Here is a 22,214-nt window from a genome sequence, read left to right as displayed (position 1 = left end):
AAAATAACAGCAAGATAACATACCCCCTACAAAGAATTGCTTTGAGCTAAATATTGAGACTTCATAGTTCAGAGGACAAAAGTGGAATACAGCAGAGAGAAATAGCAAAGTCATCACAGCCCGTTTCTTCAGTCCTGAAGTATGAGTGTCTGACAACATGGGGCTTGATCTCCTCTGCTCCTGACCTCCAGGTCTCCTGTCAGATCGATCATAGTCCACAGAGACTTAGAAGTGACTAGTCCCACCTCATTACACATGAGGAGCCTCAGGAGACATGTGAGCAAGTACATGATTATTTACAGGCAGAGTTGAGCCCACTGACTCTACTGCCTGTATGCAGGCCCTTAAGCCAGTGTTCTGCTCTAGCTGGTTGACAGAGAAGCCTTCGAAGGAAAAAAAGGCAAGAAGGGGGGCCAGGTTTGGCCTGAGAGGGCACAGAACACTCAGCCTGTCTGGTCCTGCACTGGAAGTTCCTTCAATCTTTTCATCTCCTCTCCTCTCTCTTCTGTCTTACCTCCTCTCTTCCTGTGGCACCTGTTCCAGGGGCCTCTGCTCAAATCCTCCTCTGTTCCTTCATATTTCAGGCATTGGAAGTCTGAAAGTTCAGGTTGCTGGTGACAAGAGGAAAGAGGAAGCCCAGCATCTCCCTGTTCTCAACTTCCACTCTGATCTTCTTCCTGTAGTCAGTAACTTTGTGAGGTTTGCACAGGCACTCACAGACTGAGTGTGGAAAGCTGCAGGTCAGAGACTAGAAGACCCAGGCACCAGTTCTGACATGGCCAGTCACTTCCCCTCTCTGGGCCTCCAGACACTTAGCTGGAAAGAGATAGTCGGGAGCTTTCACAGCATGTTCGGAGACATCCAAGGCCCCCTGACTTGCTGCTGGCCGCTGTGAAGGACAGACAGCCCAGCCTCCTCAGTCAGCACCACTTCTGTGTGTCTGACATGCTGAGCACCCCGTGATAATCTTCTAAGAAAGATCTTCCATGGCTTCGAGGTTTAAAATAACCACTGGTGGGATGCGCTGATATAGGTCCCCATCAGTTGAAAGGCAAGCTATTTTGGTCTGTTGAGAAAGAAGTAGGATCTTCAAAAGACAGAGTGGAGAGTTCCAGCCCTCTGCTTTCATTCTTCTTTCTCTCCTTACTCTTTTTTTTCCCAAAGAGAAGAAACTATCCAGATTGTTCAGGAAGAGCAATGAAATGAGGAAGCTGGGAGAGCTGTGAGGAACTAAGGACATCTGCAAAAATGAGGGACTGTGCGGTCAGAGACCTCAGCCCAGTGCCCTCAGGACCTTTAACTGGGATGATTTCCTACTCTATTTGTTTTTTATTTTGTTTTGTTTTGTTTTTGGGGGGCCACACCTGGCTGTGCACAGAGGTTACTCCTGAATCAGTGCTCAGAAATTGCCCCTGGCAGGCTGGGGGACCATATAGAATGCCAAGAATTGAACCCAGTTTCATCCTGGGTTAACTGCATGCAAGGCAAACATCCTATCACTATATTATCTCTCTTGTCCCCCATTTCCCACTCAAGTTGTGAGATCTGTATGGACTGGAATGAATCAGGTACCACACACCATCTCTAGCTCTCAGGAAAGTCACAGTTACTAAATTTCCCTTTGTTTTTCTCAAGCAGATGAAGCCAGCCACGATGTGCTCAGGTTTTCCCAGCAGGAACCCCCAGAGAGAGACATGCCCCATGAGGGAGACACAAGAGACTCAGCAGTGAGACTATGGGGGAAAAGCAGGTGTGGGCTCAGGAATGAGGGAGAAGTGGAAAGGAATGGGGGAGGAGAGAAGGTGGCAGAAACTGGTTCCCCTGGTTGAATGTCTGCAGTTCAGAAAGCGTGGAGTGGCCCCCTGGGCCTGGCAGTGCACCTGTCAATTGTAGCTCAGTTGAGGAGCCCACCTGCCAGGAACCTCAGGCCTGGGCACCCCAGAATGGGAGGAAATTCTCCAAAATCTAATTGATTGATTCTCTTTAAGCAACCCCACCTTTCAGAAAGTGTCTGGCACTTCAGGACTAGCAGAGTGCCATGGATGTGGCTCAGTGGTAGAGCATGACTGCCCTGAATGTGTGAGCTTGATGAGAGAGAGAGAGAGAGAGAGAGACAGAGAGACAGAGAGACAGAGAGACAGAGACAGAGACAGAGACAGAGAGAAATATGAAGTGAGAGCAGAAGTGAGTTGCTGAGAGCTGTAGTTTTCCAGATACCATGTGTTTACTTAAACTTGTTATTACTGAAACTCGTGACCCCGGTGACTGGTGTCAGAGGCTCTGCTTCCTCATGGACAATGTTCAGCTTCGGTTCCATCATCACTGGCTTTGACTGGCAGATAGATCTCATCCAGCCAGCGCAGCCTTCATAGGGCCCTTGACAAGGTCTTCCCCTCCCATCCCTGGGGACCCACTGGAGCCCAGGGAAGAAGAGACTGCAGAGATCCGGACACAGCAGGTGCTGGCAGCCCAGCAGGCACCTCTGGGGGTGGCTGTGGGATTCCGGAAATGCTCCAGCCCACGCACATGATCCCCGGAGGAACTTCAAACTCAGGAGCTGAAAAACACAGGACAGAACTTCACACAACCGGTTTACACCACATGTCAAATTCATAGACCCACACAGAGCAGAGAATTGACCTTGGCCCACATTTGGGGCCAGGCCTAGGCCCTCCACCCAGCTCCTCTCTTCGTCGCTAACCTTGCAGGGCCTGTGTCCTGCTTCCAGAGAGCCACAAGTCTCATGCCTGAACCAAATAGGGCTGACAGAGGGTCGAGCTGCAAATGCCTTTGTCCTTGTCACCCTCCTTTCTTTTGTTCTGCCTCAGCTAGACAGCATGGGGCCAAGTCCTGGGGAACACGCCATTTACCTGTCCCCACAGAGGTTTCAGGGAAAATGGGCTCTACTTCCAGGCAGAGGCTAAAGAAAGGACCCCACAGAGGACCCTGATTGTCTGAGTTCTGGTCCCGATTTGGTTCCTTCCTGCCTTGACTTCTTTGTGCCTTGGCTTTTCAATAAGCAAAATGAGGCACTAACAGTGAGTGGTTATTGTGAGGAATAAATCAGTTCACTTGGAACTAAGCACTTCTCACTTTTAAACTTGGGTGCTGATTGAATCCCATTGATCCTATTGATCCTTGAATCCTGCTGTTACCTCTCTCAAGATCAACCTTGATAGAGTCTTCAAGAGAAAAATACTGGGAAATGGAGAAAGCTGTGCGAAACCTTTGGGGGAAGGTGAAGGCTTGTTCAGGATGGGTGTGAGCGTGGTCTTGGGTGACAGTGGGTGGTAGCCAGACACTGCTGTCGAATAAGCGCAAGGAGCTTGGTGTGCGGATCCCCCTTGTCCTCATCAGCAGTCAGTTTCACATTGCTTCACCATGTGATGGCCGTCTGACCTGGGTGAGGGAAAGGGGACACATTTATTGTGCTTATGGGGAGCTGGGAGGAAGAGGAAAGGGAACTAAACTTGGACAGTCATTTTTATTCCTCCTCATCTCTAAATTCCTTAAAATAGATAAATAATAAACAAGCTCTCAGGCAAGTGAGTGACAGTCCAAGGAATGCCTTCCTGTGGTCATTTCTCCTAGTGTGGTAAAGCAGAAGTGGGGGGTTGGGACCAACTGACTTGGAAGCTTGGGAACAAGTCTTAGGGCTTCTAACCCTGCCTCTGTGCAAAAAAAAAAAAAAAGTTTTCTCTCTCTCTCTCTCTCTCTCTCTCTCTCTCTCTCTCTCTCTCTCTCTCTCTCTCTCTCTCTCTCTCTCTTTCTCTGTTTTGAGGCCACACCCAGTGGTGGGCTCTATATTCAGGAATTACTCTTGGAGTAACCAGGGTACATATGGGATGACAGAGATCGAACTGGGTTGGCAAGACAAGCATCCTACCACAGTACTATTGCTCCGGATCCAATTTCTGCGGCACCACAGCCAGGTACGTTCAAGAAATGCAAGTCAGCACAGAAACCAACACTGTTCGAGTATTATGGCACACCAGTCCCAGCAAGCACTTACATGATCACCACAAACACACACTCTGATGCTCAGGCTAGAGAAACCGCACAAGGATTAAAGCGCATTGCTTTGCATTTGGCTGACTCTAATTCCACCAGCACCAGAGTTCCCCCAAGCATTGCGAGATGTAGTCCTGTGTGGTCAAGCACTTCCTGGATGACATAGATAATCCCAGGAATGCAGGGGCGAAGTAGCACCACATCCTCAGGTTCTTGCAGTGAGCTCCCAGTCTGATGGGTGAAAATTAACGGAAGGACCCTTGAACACTGCTTGGGAACCTCATCCCACTAAAAATATGTCACTCAGAGGGCAGAGCGATAGCACAACAAGTAGAACAATTGCCTTGCATATAGCCGACTCACGTTCAATCCCTGGTATCCCAAGTGGTCCCCTGACTCTGCAAGGAGTTATTTCTGAGCACAGACACAGGAATAATCATGTAGTACCACCAAATGTGGCACAGAAACAAACAAATAAGTGACTCATGAAAGAGTGAGCATTTGGGCCTGGAGAGATAGCACAGTGGCGTTTGCCTTGCAAGCAGCCGATCCAGGACCAAAGGTGGTTGGTTTGAATCCCGGTGTCCCATATGGTCCCCCGTGCCTGCCAGGAGCTATTTCTGAGCAGACAGCCAGAGTAACCCCTGAGCACCGCCAGGTGTGGCCCAAAAACCAAAAAAAAAAAAAAAAAAAAAAAAAAAAAGAGTGAGCATTTAAAGTTAAGTATCTGACACTGACACAGTAACATTCATGTAAATCAAAAATATGTGCATATAATTTCACTTATATTGTGAAAGACTTATATATAAGAAAAACTTGAAGTTATGAGGGAAGTGCTTATTTGCAACACAGCTCAATCGTACAAGAATTTAGGCTGGGGCCGGAAATATAGCACGGAGGTAAGGTGTTTGCCTTTCATGCAGAAGATCAGTGGTTCGAATCCCGGCATCCCATATGGTCCCCTGAGCCTGCCAGGAGTGATTTCTGAGCATAGAGCCAGGAGGAACCCCTGAGCACTGCCGGGTGTGACCCCAAAACCAAAAAAAAAAAAATTTAGGCTGAATTGAAACCTCTCACAATGCAAATAAATACATATTTTTCTTAAAAATATGTAGTGTTGGGGCCAGAGAGATAGTATGGAGGTAAGGCCTTGCATGCAGTAGGACGGTGGTTCGAATCCCGGCATCCCATATGATCCCCTGAGCTGTCAGGAGCGATTTCTGAGCATAGAGTCAGGAATAACCCCTGAGAACCACTGGGTGTGGCACCCCCCCCCAAAAAAAAAAAACATGGGGCTGGCCAGAGTGGTGGGGCAAGCGGTAAGGCATCTCCTTGCCCGCACTAGCCTAGGATGGAAGGTTCAGTCCCCCAGCGTCCATATATGGTCCCCCAAGCCAGGAGCAATTTCGAGTGCATAGCCAGGAGTAACCCTTGAGCATCACCAGGTGTGGCCCAAAAACCAAAAAAAAAAAAAAAAAAAAAAAAAAAAAAAAATATATATATATATATATATATATATATATTAAAAACTATTATGTAGGGGCCGGGTAGGTGGCGCTGGAGGTAAGGTGTCTGCCTTGCAAGCGCTAGCCAAGGAAGGACCGCGGTTCGATCCCCCGGCGTCCCATATGGTCCCCCCAAGCCAGGGGCGATTTCTGAGCACATAGCCAGGAGTAACCCCTGAGCGTCAAACGGGTGTGGCCCAAAAACCAAAAAAAAAAAAAAAAAACTATTATGTAAAGGAAACTTTAAAATATTTTGTTATTAATAACTGCATGTCTGAATTTCATATTCATGAGTTGATATAAGAACTAGTAAATTGGGCCGGGAAGGTGGCGCTAGAGGTAAGGTGTCTGCCTTACAAGCGCTAGCCAAGGAACGGACCTCGGTTCAATCCCCCGGCATCCCATATGGTCCCCCCAAGCCAGGGGCAATTTCTGAGCACATAGCCAGGAGTAACCCCTGAGCGTCAAACGGGTGTGGCCCAAAAACCAAAAAAAAAAAAAAAAAAAGAACTAGTAAATTTATTTAATTTGAATTCAGCAGATAAGTTTTTGTTTCAAAGTTAAATAAATTCTAAAATAGGGAGGAACAAAGTGATACAGCAAACAGGGTATCTGCCTCATATGTGGCCAATCCATATGTGGCCAACCTCAGCACCCAGATGGACCCTGAAGGATGCCAGGAGTGATCCCTGAGCACAGAGCCAGAAGTAAGCTCTGAGCACCACTGGATGTGGCCCCAAACCCCAAAACACTGATGGATGCCTAAGGTAAATATAGTTAGATAATTAGAAAACAAATCATTGATTAAGTAAGAGAAATCATGCACGAAAGAAAGCCATACATAAGTTAGTCTGAAGAGATGGTTCAAAGGGCTGAGCACATTTTTTACATGGAGAAGGCTCAAGTTTTTTCTCTTTTTTTTTGGGGGGGGGTATTGTGGGGGAGCATATGACCCTGAGTGTGTAGGCTTTACTCTTGGCTCTGTACTCTAGGATAACCCTGGCAGTGCTTATGGAACAGTATGTAATACTTTGAAGCAGGATCAGCTGCGTGCGTGCAAGAAAAATGCCTTCATCTCGTAAGTGTATCAGGCCCAGGTTCTATCCCAAGAACCCCTGAGAATCCCAGGAGAAAGCCCAAGTTCTGAGTCAGGGGTAGCACCTGAACATTGCTAAGTATAACACCCAAGGGGGCTGGAGAAATAGCTCCGCGGTAAGGCATTTGCCTTGCACGCGGCCAATCCAGGACGTATCAGGCCCAGGTTCTATCCCAAGAACCCCTGAGAATCCCAGGAGAAAGCCCAAGTTCTGAGTCAGGGGTAGCACCTGAACATTGCTAAGTATAACACCCAAGGGGGCTGGAGAAATAGCTCCGCGGTAAGGCATTTGCCTTGCACGCGGCCAATCCAGGACGGACCGGTTCGATTCCTGGATTCTCATATGGTCCCCCGAGCTTGCCAGAAGGGATTTTTGAGTACAGAGCCAAGAGTAACCCCTGAACATCGCCGGGTGTGGCCCCAAAATCAATAAATAAATAAGTATGGCACCCAAACAAAACAAAATAAGCAAACAAAAGGAATGACATAGGGGCCAGAGAGAGAGTACTTATCTAGCACATAACTTATGTTTTATGGTCTCCTGAGAATCACCAGGGGTCCCTGCTGAGCACAAAGTCAGAAAGCCCTGGAGTACTTCTCTATGCGCCCAAAAAAAAAGAAAGGATACACTTAGCAAGCACTTGTTCTCAAACTTTCAGGACATGCTTGTTTTTGTTTTTGTTTTTGTTTTCAGATGATGGGGTGTGTGTGTGTGTGTGTGTGTGTGTGTGTGTGTGTGTGTGTGTGTGTGTGTGTGTGTGTGTGACATCACACATCAGGGGATCATATACAGTTCTGGAAATCCAAGAGGATTAGCTATGTGAAAAGCAAGTGACCTGCCCCCTAGACTATCTCTTTGGCCCTGAGAATATGCTTTTAATGTTCTTTCCAGGGCTGTTCCCCTTTCCACCAACTTCTTTTACTTTGGGAATTCTGACTTCCTCCTTGGCACTCCATAACTCTGTGACTCAGTCTGGTAAGTAATCTTGTTGTGAGGCTTCCTCTGCTTTATGTATCCTATCGAGTTCTGTTCCTGACTTGCCTCTTTATCCAGATTACTGTCGTTCATTCATTTCCTCAATACTTTTGAGCAGGAAGTTTCATTAAGACAAATAAGGCCTGGCCTTTTTGAACTCGCTGGCTCTAGTGAGTTCATTGGAGTTGAGAATACAAACATATAGTTGTTGTTGTTGTTGTTGTTTTTTATTATTCTGGATTTGGAAAAAATGCTTTAAGAAACTGGAGCTGGAGCAATAGTACTGGGGTAGGAGGATACTTGCCTTGCCAACCCAGTTTGATCTTTGGTACCCGATATGTACCCTGATTACTCCAAGAATAATTCCTAAGTACAGAGCCCACATTAATCCCTGAGCACCACTTGTGTTACTTCAAAACAGTGAGACAGACAGACAGACAGACACCCCTTTTTGTCCAACTGTTTCTCCTGAGCACAGAGCCAAGAATAGCTATTGAGCACTGCTGGATGTGGCTCCAGCCACCCCACAAAAAAAAAAAGAAAAAAGAAAAAAAAAAGGAAAAGGGGGGCTGGAGAGATAGCACAGCGGTAAGGCATTTGCCTTGCATGCAGAAGGACATTGGTTTGAATCCCGGCATCCCATATGATCCCCCAAGCCTGTCAGGGGCAATTTCTGAGCATAGAGCCAGGATAACCCCTGAGTGCTGCCGGGTGTGACCAAAAAAACAAAAAAAAAGGGAAAGGAAAGAAAAATCCTTTTTACAAAAGCAAAGAATTTCTGTTTTCCCAAAGCTGAAGGAAAACAGAAGCTATGAAGGTCATGAACATAACATAAGAAAGCATTCATGGCACAACCACCCCATCTGCCCTACACACAGAAAATAAAATGTGCAACTCTCATCTACCTCTCAGAGCCCAACAGTGGCTGAGAAGGAGGCACAAATATTCTAGAAAACACTTAAGCACTCTGCCACCATCACAGTCCTCTAGTTCCTGAGTCAGAGACAGTCATATGCTTGTGTTCATGGCGGATATCAAGGCCAACAGACGCCAGATCAAACTGGCTGAGAAGAAGCTCTATGACACTGAGGTGGCCAACCCTTGATCAGACTGGATAAAGTAAAGATGGCAAAGATAGCACAATGGGTAGAGTGTTTGCTTTGCACAAAGCAGATTTGGGATTGATCCTGACATCCCATATGGTCCCCTGAACCTGCCAGGAGCAATTTCTGAGTGCAGAGCCAGGAGTAACCCCTGAGCACTGCTTAATGTGCCCCCCAAAAAATAAAAGAAAAAGAAAAGAAGTCATGTGTGCAACTGGTCCAGACTAGGATGTTGCTAACAAAATTAGGATCATCTGAACTGAGTACAGATGCCTAATTCCAAATGCACACTGATTTTTACCATTTAAAGATATTGAGGAGATGGAGAGCAAGCACAGTGGATAGGGCATTTGCCTTGCATAGGCTGACCCCGGGCTGACCTGGGCTCAATCCCTGGTCATCCCATATGGTCCCCAGCCTTCCAGGAGTGATTTTTGAGTGCAGAGTCAAGAGTAATCCCTGAACACCACCAGGTGTTGCCCAAAAACCAATAAATAAAAAACTTGAACCAGAGCAATAGCTCAGCAGTAAGGCATTTACCTTGCATGCAACCAACAACCCAGGACAGACCCTGATTTGATCCCCAGCATCCCATATTGTCCCTGAACCTTCCAGGAGTGCCCAAAACAAAAATAAAATAAAATAAAATAAACTTTAATATGAGTGGCTAGAAAGATAGCACAGCGGTAGGATGTTTACCTTGCACATGGTCAACATAGGACAGACTCCAGTTCAATTCTTGGCATCCCATATGATCCCCTGTGCCAGCCGAATATGGCCCAAAAACAAGCAAAAAAAAAAGAAACTTTAATATGATGATAAATTCTAGTTTAAAAAAGGAAATAAGGGACTAGAGAGGTGGCGCAGCGGTAGGGAGTTTGCCTTGCATGTGGGTGACCCAGGACAGACTTGGGTTCGATCCCAGTATCCCATATAGTCCCCCAAGCCAGGAGCAATTTATGAGCTCATAGCCAGGAATAACCCTTGAGTGTAACCATGTGTGGCCCAAAAACAAATAAACAAAAAAAAAAAGGAAATAAGTAATTCTATCTGAAACATTTGTAGAAGACAGAGGAAGAAGGAAGGAAGAAAGCAAGGAAGGTAAGAAGGAAGAAAGAAGCCAATATATTAAATGTAGCTTTGTCTTGTATCCTATGTCCTAAATCACATATTTGTGACACAAGAGAACAAAAGGATAACAATAACTAAGTTTATACAAGATAAGTATGGTGTAGACTTAAGAAATTTACAAAGTTCAGGAGCTGGAGAGATAGCATGGAGGCAGGGTGTTTGCTTTGCATGCAGAAGGACAGTGGTTCGAATCCCGGCATCCCATATGCTCCCCCGAACCTGATTTCTGAGCGCAGAGCCAGGAGTAACCTCTGAGGACTGCCGGGTCTGACCCCAAAAACAAAAACAAAAAGAAATATACAAAGTTGGGGGCGGAGAGATAGCATGGAGGTAAGCATGCATGCCTTACATGCAGAAGGACAGTGGTTTGAATCCTGGCATCCCATATGGTCCCCTGAGCCTGTCAGGAGTGATTTCTGAGCATAGAGCCAGGAATAACCCCTGAAGGCTGCTGGGTGTGACCCAAAAACCAAAAAAAAAATATATATATATATATATATATACACAAAGTTGTTAATTCTGTGTTTAATCCATTGCTGTACAATTTGTTCAGAGAAATATTAAAGTCTACCTTGGCCTTAGAAAAATCAGGAACAAAGAATCTGCATGGAGAATGTGTGCAAGAGGGAGCATCTTATCAGATGATCTAGATATTTCCACTTAGTATCAGGCATGTGTGCCCCTTCTGAGGAAAAGGAGAGAATAGTCAGTTGCATCGTTTCATTTACTCCTTTGGGTCTATATCTATTATCAACAAGCAACCTTCTGATTAGAATTTCCATGTTTTAAGAAGGAATTAAGAAAGATTTTTCTCAGTGAAGGGAAGACAGTTCAAGCCTGGAGCATGTGCCAGGTAAGCATGAAGCCCTGATTTCAGTTCCTAATACTAGATGGCTGCCCACATACTGCCTCCTCCATCAGATCAGATCCAGCGGTCTGAACAAGGACTGAAACTGTCAGGTGCACACGACCAGGCTGAGCACCACCAGGAGCATGACCTTCCCCTTCGAAAAGTTTTTCTAAATGTAAATGAAAAGCCATTTACATTTCCCACCTTTTTTTTTCTTTCTGATCTTAGAATTGAAATGTAATGCAGTCTATTCACCTGGGCAGTCTCTTCCACTGCATCCCCAGCTCCCATTCCTTTTTCCAATTCAGTAAGTCCTCAGCTGTTAGCATAATCTTGCTCAGATTCCATTCTCATGAGCCACTATCCAAGTCAATCACCACTAGTAGTAGCTCTCTATCTAGGTCTATTTAACCTAAAGTCATGAGCTTAAAATGTATGAACTAGGTCGAAGTGGTAGCACAGCGATAGAGCATTTGCCTTGCATACGGCTGATCCAGGATGTACCCAGGTTCAATCCCCAGCTGAGCCAGGAATGATTTCTTTTTTTTTGTTTTTGTTTTTGTTTTTGGATCACACCCTGCAGCGCTCAGGGGTTACTCCTGGCTCTATGCTCAGAAATCACTCCTGGCAGGCTCAGGGAACCCTATGGGATGCCAGGATTCGAAACACCGACCTTCTGCATGTAGCAGGAGTCTTTTTTTTTTTTTTAACAAACATTTTTTTTTATTTAAACACCTTGATTACATACATGATTGTGTTTGGGTTTCAGTCATATAAAGAACACCACCCATCACCAGTGCAACATTCCCATCACCAATGTCCCAAGTCTCCCTCCTCCCCGTAGCAGGAGTCTTAAACTCGCCCTTCGTACAACATTTTGTGGCCCTGCCCTAGAGGAATCCTGTTTTGTTTTGTTTTGTTTTAGTTGTTTGGGTCACACCCCCCAATATTCAAGGCTTACTACTGACTTTGCACTCAAGGATCACCCCGACTTTGCCTCCTGCGGCCCCCAGGCAAATTGAGTTTGAGCTCCATGCTATCTCTCCGGCCCCCACCAGGATCGATTTATGAGTGTAAATCCAGGAGTAACCTCTGAGCGCCATTGAGTGTGGCCCAAACACCAAAATGAAAAATAAATTTATAAGGGGCTGGAGAGATAGCATGGAGGTAAGGCATTTGCCTTGCATGCAGAAGGTCGGTGGTTCAAATCCTGGCATCCATATGGTCTGAGCCTGCCAGGGGCAATTTCTGAGCATAGAGCCAGGAGTAACCTCTGAGCGTTGCCGGGTGTGACCCAAAAACAAACAAACAAACAAACAAATAAATAAATAAATAAATTTATGAACTATCCTTTGCACCTCTTTTAAATAACATCCAGCACTTCAAACCAGCTAGTTTGCTTACTTTATCTTTCCCTGTGCTTTCAGTTCATTGTACCCTCTTCAAGGCTAAAGGTCCTGTAGTACATTTCAGTGCTATTGCAACCAAGATGAATTTTCTGAATTAACATGAACACGTCATATCATAGTGTCTTGACATCAAGTCCCTTAGAAACTTATATGAAAAGTCACTATGTGTCGCTTCTCAGCCTTTTGGCTAAGATCAAGTGAAAAGTCACTATGTTTTCTGATTCCAGAAAGCGGTCCATCAAAAAGGATCAGGTTATGGACCATAAAAGATAAACTTTTTGTTTCTTTGTTTTTGGGTCACACCTGGCGGCACTCAGGGGTTACTCCTGGCCCTATGCTCAGAAATTGCTCCTGGCTGGCTCAGGGGACCATGTGGGATGCCAGGATTTGAACCACCATCTTTCCTGGTCGGTCAGCTGTGTTCAAGACAAATGCCCTACCACTGTGCTATTTCTCCAGCCCCATCAAGTTAAATTTTTTTTTAAGCCTACAGCACCCGGTATTCCCAGTCAGTCTCCAATCTAAGTACTAACCAGGCCCGACCCTGCTTAGCTTCCAAGATCAGATGAGACCGGGTGTGTTCAGGGTGGTATGGCCGCAGACATCAAAGATAAATTTAAGTAGCCAAATCATCCACTCAACAGCTTAATCTCTAATACTTTTTGTTTTGGTTTTGGGGCTACAATTAGTAGTTCATATGATCCCCCCAAGCCAGGACCGATTTCTGAGAGCAAAGCCAGGAGTAATTCCTGAGTGCCACTAGGTGTGACCCAAGAACAGGAAAAGAAGTTACTCCTGGATGGCTGGTGGACCGTATAGGATGCCGGATATCAAACCCGGGTCAACTACATGCAAGGCAAACACCCTACCCACTGTGCTATCACACCAGGTTAAACACATTTTTGTTTGTTTTTTGGGCCACACCTGACAGCGCTCAGGAGTTACTCCTGGCTCTGTGCTCAGAAATCGCTCCTGGCAGGCTCAGGAGACCATATGGGATGTCAGAAATTAAACCCAGGTCCGTTCTAGGTCAGCCACATGCAAGGCAAACTCCTTGCCGCTGTGCTATCATCACTTAGGCCACTAACTGTATTTTTTTTTTAAATATGGAACACCTCACGAATTTGCGTGTCATCCTTGCGCAGGGGCCATGCTAATCTTCTCTGTATCATTCCAATTTTAGTATATGTGCTGCTGAAGTGAGCACCACTAACTGTATTTTTACTGTAAGAATTCCCCCAGCAGTGCTGGAGCACAAAGACACTCCCTGAAATATTTGATCTGGTAGTGCCAGGTCTCTCCCTGGTATTCAGGAACTTTGATGGAACTAAGAACCTTGAATATATAGCCATGTACTCTACCCATTTAAGCTATACCCTCAACCACATTAATGTCTTTTTATATTTGTGAAGGGCACTATGCTAGGTATTAGAGGCATTACAGAGTATAAATATAACTAAAACTATCATACAACAAGGAAAAGATGGAGAGACTGGAGTGATAGCACAGCAGGAAGGGTATTTGTCTCATATGTGGCCAACCTGGATTCTATCCCCAGCACCCCCATATGGTTACCTGAGCTTGCCAGGAGTGATTCCTGAGAGCTGAAACAAGAGTAATCCTTGAGTGCTGCCAGGTGTAGACACAAACCTCCCCAAAAATAAATAAGAAAGGATGTTCTAAGAGCAAAGAGGCAAATATAGATGGTAATTTAGATTAGGTAACTTTGGGGTATATTTTTTTTGACATTCTACTACTTTTTATTGCTTCTCACTCCATGAGAGGTTTAAATGAATTGTCCCTTTATATATTTTTTATTTTTATTATTTTTATTATTTTTATTTTTTTATTTTTATTTTATTTTATTTTTTATTTTTTGGTTTTTGGGCCACACCCGGTGGTGCTCAGGGGTTACTCCTGGCTGTCTGCTCAGAAATACCTCCTGGCAAGCACGGGAGACCATATGGGACACCGGGATTCGAACCAACCACCTTTGGTCCTGGATCGGCTGCTTGCAAGGCAAACACCGCTGTGCTATCTCTCCGGGCCCATTTTTTTTATTTTTTTGGTTTTTGGGTCACACCCGTTTGACACTCAGGGGTTACTCCTGGTTATGCGCTCAGAAATCATCCCTGGCTTGGGGGGACCATATGGGACACCGGGGGATCGAACTGCTGTCCGTCCTATGCTAGCGCTTGCAAGGCAGACACCTTACCTCTAGCGCCACCTTCCCGGCCCCTATTTTTTATTTTTTTAATAAGTATTACCCTTCTAAACTCAAACACATTCAATGCTTAGTATAGTACATCAAAGGTATATCTTGTTCTTTACAGTAAGTTCTCTGAAAACATTATGACGTAATTACAGGATACACACAAAATTAAATATATCAGCATGATGCAACTACTCAGTACTGCATACAGTGCATTATTTATAAGACACCACAAGGACACAATTCTTATAAATTAACATGGATTGTTGTTCTCAGGTTTGTGCTATTTATACCTGTTAGTGATAGTGACCATCAACTTTTTTTAAGGTTTGGAGTCAAAGGAGCACTGTAAAAACAATGTTATTGTGGCAGTTATCATTTGCATGGGCCCACCAAAGTATGGGGGTCATGGAAAGGAAAAACTTTGGCCTAAGTACAAGGAGACCCTACCCCTGAAGTTTCCTGACAGAAGACCATTTCTAGGCTCCAGGCAAACCAGTTTGTCCAATCCCGGTCATTGTCTGCAGTGCCCATACAGTTATACCTTTCACAGTCTCTGTTGTTGATCTCACGCCTCTGCGTTGAAGGTCCTGGAATCTGTACATCCCACATTGAAGTCAGGATGGTGCAGAGCGGCGTCTAATTTCATCTCACAATTAATGGGCAATGCAGAAAGCCCTGTGCAGTACGCAGTCATTGTTGTTGTTGTTTAAATCTTCTCAGTGTTAAGGGAAGACTCTTGAGTAAATCGATGTCAGAGCAGCAGTAGGGTCTTCCCTGGTAGAGGATTGCTTCCAGGTGATGTCATAAACAACGTTGAATATTTCATAGATGGCTTCCCTGGTTCAGGGGTGACTGGAAAATGCCCAAACCTCTGAGGCCTGTGCTAGGTCATCATGTCAATGTTCAGGGTTTGTAAGGTTCCATTGCACCACAAGCTTAGTATGTTCCCATCTCTTTTAGATAAGAACTTACTTGTATGTATAGTATTTTCCATTTTAATGTGCCCATGCAAACAAGGAATAATGCCACCTGGCGTTATCAGCACATAAGGGGGCCGCAAAAACAAGTTCAACAATCCCTGTGACCTGGTTCAAAGATAAGCATTAAACTGAGGGACTCTTTCACCAAAATTTCTTATTGAACAGTTCCCAGCGAGATTGGTGCCTATGGGGATGCTAGGACAAGTCCAATAATCCAATTGACTTGGTTCTTTTTTTTTTCTTTTTTTTTTTATTTTTTATTTTTGGGCCACACCCGGCAATGCTCAGGGGTTACTCCTGGCTGTCTGCTCAGAAATAGCTTCTGGCAGGTACAGAGGACCATATGGGACACCGGGATTCGAACCAACCATCTTTGGTCCTGGATCGGCTGCTTGCAAGGCAAATGCTGCTGTGCTATCTCTCCAGGCCTGACTTGGTTCTTATATAAATATTAAATGGAGGGACACTTCTACTTCCTTATTTAACAAATAACAAAGGGAAGGAAAGATAGAGAGGGACTCTTTCACCAAAATACCTTATTGAACAGTTCACAAAGAGGCGAAAAGATAAAAAGTGAGGAAAATAAACAATCTAACTTAACACAGTGGACTCAATTGTCACCATTCATGGGAACTAATCAGAAACCTAGTATGATAGCGACCACAGTTACATAATGAAAGAAGGAAGAGGCCAAGAGGCTGCTGAGAGTAAACCAGTAGATTAAGAGTACTGGCCTCTTCCCAGCCTGAGAATCCATCTTCTCATTTTTATTTTGAAAATATATGGTACCCCACTACTTTGGGGTATATTTTGAGGATTTGATATAAAGGTTGAAGCCTGAAAGATGAGTAGGATTTCTATATTTAAATAAGGGAGGGGCCGGAGAGATCGCATGGAGGTAGGGTGTTTGCCTTACATGCAGAAGGACAGTGGTTCGAATCCCAGCATCCCATATGGTCCCCCAAGGCTGCCAGTAGCGATTTCTGAGCATAGAGTCAGGAGTAATCCTTGAGCGCTGCCGGGAGTGACCCAAAAAAATAAAAACAAAACAAACAAACAAAATAAATAAGGAAGAGGCTGATGGGGGAATGTAACTCTAGTGTTAAAGAATGTCTTAGGTCCATAGCCTTGGGTTCGAAAGGTAAGAAAAACATTTTAGAGAAGAAAAATAGAGAGAGCTTTTCATTTTAATCACTCAGTTTAATATATAGGCATCTACTAAATATTTAATGTTCTTCAAAGAATAATATCTAGAAATAGAAAACTTGGTCTCTCCTTAGAGAAAGACATAAATAGAATAAGCGATTGTATTTGTCTGCTCTAATAAAATTCCACAGACAGGGTGGCTTATATAACAGAAATTTGTTTTCTCAGAGTCTGGAAACTGGAAGTTCATGGTCAAGGTGCTAGCAAATTTGGTTTCTAGAAAGAGGTTTTTTTTTTCTTGGCCAGAAATTGGCTGCTTTCCTGCTGTCCTCATGTGACCTTTCTCTCTTGCTTACGCACAGAAGAAGGTGGTGTGGAAAGAGAGAACTGTCTGGCAGCTCTTCTAAGGACACTAATTTTATTGAATCAGGCCTCACCTTTGTGACATTCCATACCAGCCATCCTTTCCCTAGAGCCATATTGCTCATCTTGTCTATTCCCCTTTGTTCATATCAATTGCTCCTGTGTTTATGTATGGTGTGCATGTTAAAATGGTTCAGTTTGGGGCTGGAGCAATAGTACAGTGGGTAGAGTGTTTACCTTGCATGTGGTCAAGCCAGGTTCTATCCCTGGCATTCCATATGGTTCCCTGAGCCTGCCAGGACTAATTTTTTTAAAACTTTATTGATTGATTGATTGGTTGGTTTCTAGGCCATACCCAGTGGTGCTCAAAAGTTCCTCCTGGCTCTGAACTCAGAAATCGCTCCTGGCAGGTTAGGGGACCATATGAGATGCCGGGAATCAAATCAGTCCCCTCTCAGGTTGGCCGCAAGAAGGCAAGCGTCCTACCACCATGCTATCTCTCTGGCCCTCAGAACACTCTTAATTCTACTCTTCACCTAGATATCCCTGTCCTCTTCCAAATACATTTCCTCATATCTTTTCTGATCTATTGGAATACAGCGATATGTTGGCTCTTCCTACTCTGTTGCTTTGTTAATGATTGTCCTTGCTCTTTCCACCCTTTGTTGTAATTATTTGCTTATTTATCTACTTCCTACATACAGTGGAGGTTAAATAATAGAAGCTCTATCTATATTGTTCTAGGATGTGTTCTTCACACATCATGATAACTTGAATAACTTAGAGGACAGCATAGATGTTACTGGTGAGGTCGGATCCGGGTGAGTAGAAGCATCCAACCCAAAGTCAATGACAATAGAATCAAGAGACCTAAACTTTAACAATCTAAACTTAATAGGTCTGTTATACTGGCAGGCCAGAGGACAAAGGGTGGTGGTATAGGATCACTCTCCGCTCATGGTGGAGGGAATGGCCTGACTCATTGTATATCTGAAATTTAACTATGAAGGACTTTGTAGATCACAGTGGTTTCAATAAAATAAAATTTAAGAAATAAAAAAGCATCGACAGCCACTTTAGGGAATAACTAACTTTATTTTAGGTGGGGAAAAGGATATTTATATTAGGGAAAAATAAAGTGTGAACTTTATGTCAACCAATCAGATATGGTGTGAGAGGGGATTAAAACAGTGTGAGTGCTTCTGTGTCAGGGAAAACAGGGTATAGGGGATTAGGGAAAGCAGAGTATTCATCCAACATCCTAACCCTGTTTTACTAGCCTACATGCTCTAAACTCAATGAAAATGAAAAGTACTCATCCACTCACACCCTTGTTTAAAAATATAATGAAAAAAAGTTTTCTGCCTTTCTCTGGATTACTTTTTTCTTCTGTTTGTTTCTGGGCCTCACCCGGTGGCTTTCAGGGGTACTCCTGGCTCTGTACTCAGAAATCGCTCCTGGTAGACTCGGGGAACCATATGGGATGCCAGAGATTGGGGGTTAGGGTTGGTCATGTGCAAGACAAACACCCTGAGCTTGCCAGGAGTGATTTCTGAGAACAGAGCCAAGAGTAATTCTTGAATCCTGCCAGGTGTGGACATAAAATCCCCAAAAAATAAGTAAGAAGGAAAAGACGTTCTAAGAGCAAAGAGGCAAATATAGATGGTAATTTAGATTAGGTAGCATGGGGAATATTTTGAAGAAACACCTCCCATGATCCGGAAGCTTCCTTGCCGTTTTTTTCCTCTCTTTCCTTTCTCTTAAATAAAATATTTTCTGAATCTGGCCATTCAATCTCTAGTCCCTTGCTTTCAATTTTGACTGCCTGAGAATAAGGATCAGAGCACCTGCAATCTGCTATAATATGAGCCCTTTTGAAAGGAAGGTCACACTGGTTCTGGGAATGGTGTTTGAACTTTTTTTTTTTTGGTTTTGGGTCACACCTGACAAAGAAGCATTGGGCTCTTAGGGTATTAAATTATGAGGAGGAGAAAACTAACAGAAAATATGTGTTATGTTAGTAATGTTTATTTATGCTAACCCAAATCATTGCCAACATTGTGACCAATGGCTGCTTGTCTTCACTGATATTGAAGAGCAGAGGGAAAAGTCTTCACAATGTTAAATTTATAGTCTGCTTTAATATATGTGGAGGGTGGCAAATATTTTTTTATTTGCTCTTCTTAACTACTTTCAGTTCAAAGTAATAAATGGGTGTGTTGGCACTGTAGTCAAGAATCACTGGGAAGGGACCCGGAGAGATAGCACAGCAGCGTTTGCCTTGCAAGCAGCCGATCCAGGATCAAAAGGTGGTTGGTTCGAATCCCGGTGTCCCATATGGTCCCCTATGCCTGCCAGTAGCTATTTCTGAGCAGACAGTCAGGAGTAACCCCTGAGCACTGCCGGGTGTGGCCCAAAAAAAAAAAAATCACTGGGAGGGCCCCCAGGTTCCCTAAGCACTGCTTGAATGAGCACTGCCTCACTCTTGCCCCCCCCCCAAATAAACCACAGTAGAAAGAAACACAAGAAAAACCTAAGGAAAGGGATTATCTAACAACAACAACAACAACAACAACAACAACAACAAAAGAGTAGGACTTGAGGATGTCTCAGCAATAGAATACACAAAGTCCATATATCATATGTGTGGGGTCCTGGAGTTGATAAACTTGAAGGAATTCTGACTCACTTTGAGCTATTTTTCAATAGAACCTGTCTAGCATCTTGATTAATTCTCTAAACTGGTACCTTCGAATCTGATGAAACATAAAATAGTCCGAGAGACAAGCAAAGGAGAAAGAAAAATAACTTTGTTTGAAAAGAACATTTGCTGTAATGCAACTCCACTCACTAGCTAAGCATGTGGATAATGGAGAACAGCAGGTTGCCTGGTGAATTTAAGTAGAGTAATCAAGAACAGAAAAATAAGAATCTTCTAAAAGATCCATCAAAGCAAGGTATTATTATAATGTAGTCTTACAGGATTGGATGGATCAGGAAATAAATATCCAACCTAATGTTGCTTATAAGAGATATGCTTAAATACTCATAATAAACACAAGCTTAGAACAAAAAAAAATTTGTGCATATGTAAATAAAATAGTGAGAAAGAAAAAATAAATAAATAAAGCAGGGATATCAGACCAAAAAGCATTCAAATGAGAGATAGGGATGGACAGTATCTACTGATCAAGAAATCGATACATCAAGAGTACTTAACTTTTATTAGCACAGATGCACCAAATGAAGGGCCAGCAAGGTTCATAAAGCAACGAATAATAGATCAGAGGAAATGCATCAACAGCACAACAGTGGAGACTTTAACACCCCCTTCTCATTGTTTGACAAATCAATCAAACAAAAAGTCAGTAAGGAAATAAAAGCCCTATATGAGGAAATGGAAGAAACAGATTCATAGAAATGTGCAGGGCTCTCCATACATTCCAAAGCTGAAAATACATTTATGTCTAGTAAATGTGAACATTCTCCAGGATGAACTAATCAATCACATGCTGGAACACAAAACATATTCACCAAAAAGTCATAAACATAGGAATAATATCATCTTTCTTCAAACCACTGTGCAATAAAGGTAGAAACTTTATATAACATTATATATATTTATATAATTATATTATATAAATTTTATATAAAAGGTTATATTTATAAAGAGGAATCTGGGAAGCCTCACCTACAGACCCATCTTTCTTGCAGAAGAAACAGCTCATCCCCTCCACCAAACTCCAAAAGAAAATGATGGCCGCCATACTTCACAGGTAGTCCTATTCTGGTTGATACCTCTGTGGCCTTATCAGAAAGGGGCCAGGGCAGATTCCCCTTTCTGCATGAACTAGAGTAGCTGAAGTCAACCTCTACATCCACCAACAGAAATAAATGGCCCAGTTATGCAACTTGACATTATCAAATTTCCATGTCATCAAATTTGTTTAAAATCTGTAATTCCTTTTTTTTTGTTTGTTTTTGTTTGTTTGTTTGTTTGTTTTTGGGTCACGCCCGGCAGTGCTCAGGGGTTACTCCTGGCTCCAGGCTCAGAAATCACTCCTGGCAGGCTGGAGGGGGACGGACCATATGGGATGCCAGGATTAGAACCAATGACATGAAAGGCAAATGCCTTACCTCCATGAAAGGCAAATGCCTTACCTCCAGGCTATGTCTCCAGCCCTATAATTCTTTTTTTTTGTTTGGTTTGGTTTGGTTTGGTTTGGTTTTGGTTTTGGTTTTGAGCCACACCTGGAGGTGCTCAGGGGTTACTTTCGGCTATCTGCTCAGAAATAGCTCCTGGTAGGCACAGGGGACCATATGGGACACTGGGATTGGAACCAACTACTTTAGGTCCTGGGTTGGCTGCTTGCAAGGCAAATGCCGCTGTGTTCTCTCTCCAGCCCCAAATCTGTAAATCTTGGACTGTGTGCCATGCCACATCTCAATATCTTATAGCAGTGAGAGCTGAGAAGCATCACAGGAAATCTGATGGGGAAGTTATATAAATCTACCAAGCTCTGTGATTCTAAAGAGTAACACACCACGTGGCATTGCTTCTTATTTGCATAGGCACATTAAAATGGGAAAATACTATACATACAAATAAGATCCTACCTAATAGATTTTGGAACACACAAATCTTGTAGTGCAAAGGGACCTTACACCCTGAACATTGACATAACTACCTGGCACAGACCTCAGAAGAAAGCGCATAATCCACTCTCCCCTGAACCAGGGAAGCCATCCATGAAACATCCAGGCTGGTCTATAACATCACCTGGAAGCAATCCTTTACCACGGAAGACCTACACTGCTCAGACTTCGACCTGCTCAAAAGAGACTTCCCTTAACACTGAGAAGACTTAACAACAACAACGACCTGCTTACAGGATAGGGCTCCCTGCATTGCCCTTTGATTGTGAGGTGAAAGGAGAGGATGCTCCACATCCTGACTTCAATGTAAGATATACAGATTCCAGGATCTTTAATACAGAAACATGATACCAACAACAGAGACTGTGTGAAAAATAAAAGTGTGTTGGCACTACAGACAATGTATTGGATTGGACGATCTAGCTTGCCTGGAGCCTAGACTTGGTCTTGTGCCAGGAAACTTCAGGGGTCTGGTCTCTTTGTACTTAGGCCAAGGTTATTTCTTTCCATCTCCCTCATATTTTGGTGGGCCTATGCAAACAACAATTGCCACTCTAACACCATTTTTACTGTGCTCCTTTGACTCTAATCCTTAAAAAGAACTCACTTAAAATTTGAGGGTAACTTAAGCTAATATGCATGTATATGGAAATGTAAGAAAATACTATGCCAGTAATGTTTAAGGGGTTACGTAAGTTTTATGGCTTTAGATTGCCTTGTGTACTGTTAAGAAATATTATAATGTGTTACAATCTGGGGACTTGAGGGACAAA

At 43.7% G+C, this 22,214-nt stretch overlaps 2 non-coding genes across 2 annotated transcripts; both read right to left on the bottom strand.

Annotated features, from left to right (window-relative positions):
* Positions 1 to 12,565: 12,565 nt before the first annotated feature.
* Positions 12,566 to 12,684, bottom strand: LOC126031262 (5S ribosomal RNA). Its single transcript, XR_007503264.1, has one exon. It is a non-coding gene; the product is annotated as a 5S ribosomal RNA (ribosomal RNA).
* A 497-nt stretch (positions 12,685 to 13,181) lies between these two features.
* LOC125996510 (U6 spliceosomal RNA) lies at positions 13,182 to 13,288 on the bottom strand. Its single transcript, XR_007491280.1, has one exon. It is a non-coding gene; the product is annotated as a U6 spliceosomal RNA (small nuclear RNA).
* Between the last annotated feature and the right edge of the window lie 8,926 nt (positions 13,289 to 22,214).

Source organism: Suncus etruscus, chromosome 1, assembly GCF_024139225.1.
Source record: "Suncus etruscus isolate mSunEtr1 chromosome 1, mSunEtr1.pri.cur, whole genome shotgun sequence".
Lineage (NCBI taxonomy): Eukaryota > Metazoa > Chordata > Mammalia > Eulipotyphla > Soricidae > Suncus > Suncus etruscus.
This window is presented reverse-complemented; position numbering and strand designations above follow the sequence as displayed.